This window comes from Anneissia japonica, unplaced genomic scaffold, assembly GCF_011630105.1.
Source record: "Anneissia japonica isolate Jap-2015-1 unplaced genomic scaffold, ASM1163010v1 scaffold287777_len348014_cov174, whole genome shotgun sequence".
In the NCBI taxonomy this organism is placed as follows: domain Eukaryota; kingdom Metazoa; phylum Echinodermata; class Crinoidea; order Comatulida; family Comatulidae; genus Anneissia; species Anneissia japonica.
The window spans coordinates 29,163-30,226 of record NW_022745885.1 but is presented as its reverse complement, the minus strand read 5'-3'; the positions used below and the strand labels follow the sequence as shown (position 1 = coordinate 30,226).

The following is a 1,064-nucleotide window of genomic DNA, read 5'->3' as shown; positions in this document are numbered from 1 at the left end:
GGCCACATTTTCAGGACTGATGAAGCGTAAGAAACTAAAGTGTATCCTGTCGATTCGTTTAGAGTTACTTTTAAGATATTGAATTAAAAATGACAGAACAGAAATCTAAATATGTATGGTCTAACCAATGTGAGATAAAGAAAGCGTTCAGTAGACATATCAAAAGATCTGCAATTGCGCCACATCATTCCCAATTGACTCTGCTGGCCTTCGCCGTAATAAAATTAATATGATATGTAAATGTTAACCTTGAATCAAGAAATATACCAAGATCTTTATGATAATTTACTTTTTCGAGTGCATTGCAATTAATTATAGTCAAATTACAAAGGATACTTTGAGTCAATTGTAATTGATAAAACCTTACACTTGTCCAGATCCTCCCGGAGCCCGCGATCATCTTTGAGCGAAGAAATATTTTTATAGAGTTTAAGATCTTCAGCATAGAGGAGGCTCTTAGAGTGATTGAAAGGGGGAATAAGGTCATTGATGTAGATATTGAAGAGAAAAGGCTCAAGGCCTTTTAGTTATGTGTACATTTTTTTCCTCTGTATTAAATTTAATTTCTTCTATATATTCGTATTGTTTTGTATATATGTATGCTGTCTCTTATACACATCTAGATGTATGTATGTGTCTACAAACATATATATATATATATATATATATATATATATATATATAGGCATTTTATTACACAATTCAAATACCACCAGATTTATTTAGGCATTTTATTACACAATTTCTTTATTCATTTATTTACAGGACTACATTCGTTGCGAGCTATGCTACACGATGTATTATTATGTCCTTTATTCGAACACTGTATTTACCTTTCTTTGATGATTTATATACATAATTTAACAGTGTTAACGGCTACCTTGATTTATATTTAAGTGTATGCTATTATTTGTTTCTAGCCGTACTTATTATGTAATAGAATGTATCTGGTGGTATTTGAATCTGTTAAACCATGAAGCCTCCGTGGTCTAGTGGTTATGACACTCGCCTTGACAGCGAGAGGTCGCAGGTTCGAGTCCCGCCAGAGGCATTTTATTACACAA

General features: G+C 32.5%; 1 non-coding gene across 1 annotated transcript; it reads left to right on the top strand.

The window, feature by feature from the left end:
- The first annotated feature begins 978 nt into the window (after positions 1-978).
- Positions 979-1,051, top strand: Trnas-uga. Its single transcript has one exon. It is a non-coding gene; the product is annotated as a tRNA-Ser (tRNA).
- The last annotated feature ends 13 nt before the right edge of the window (positions 1,052-1,064 follow it).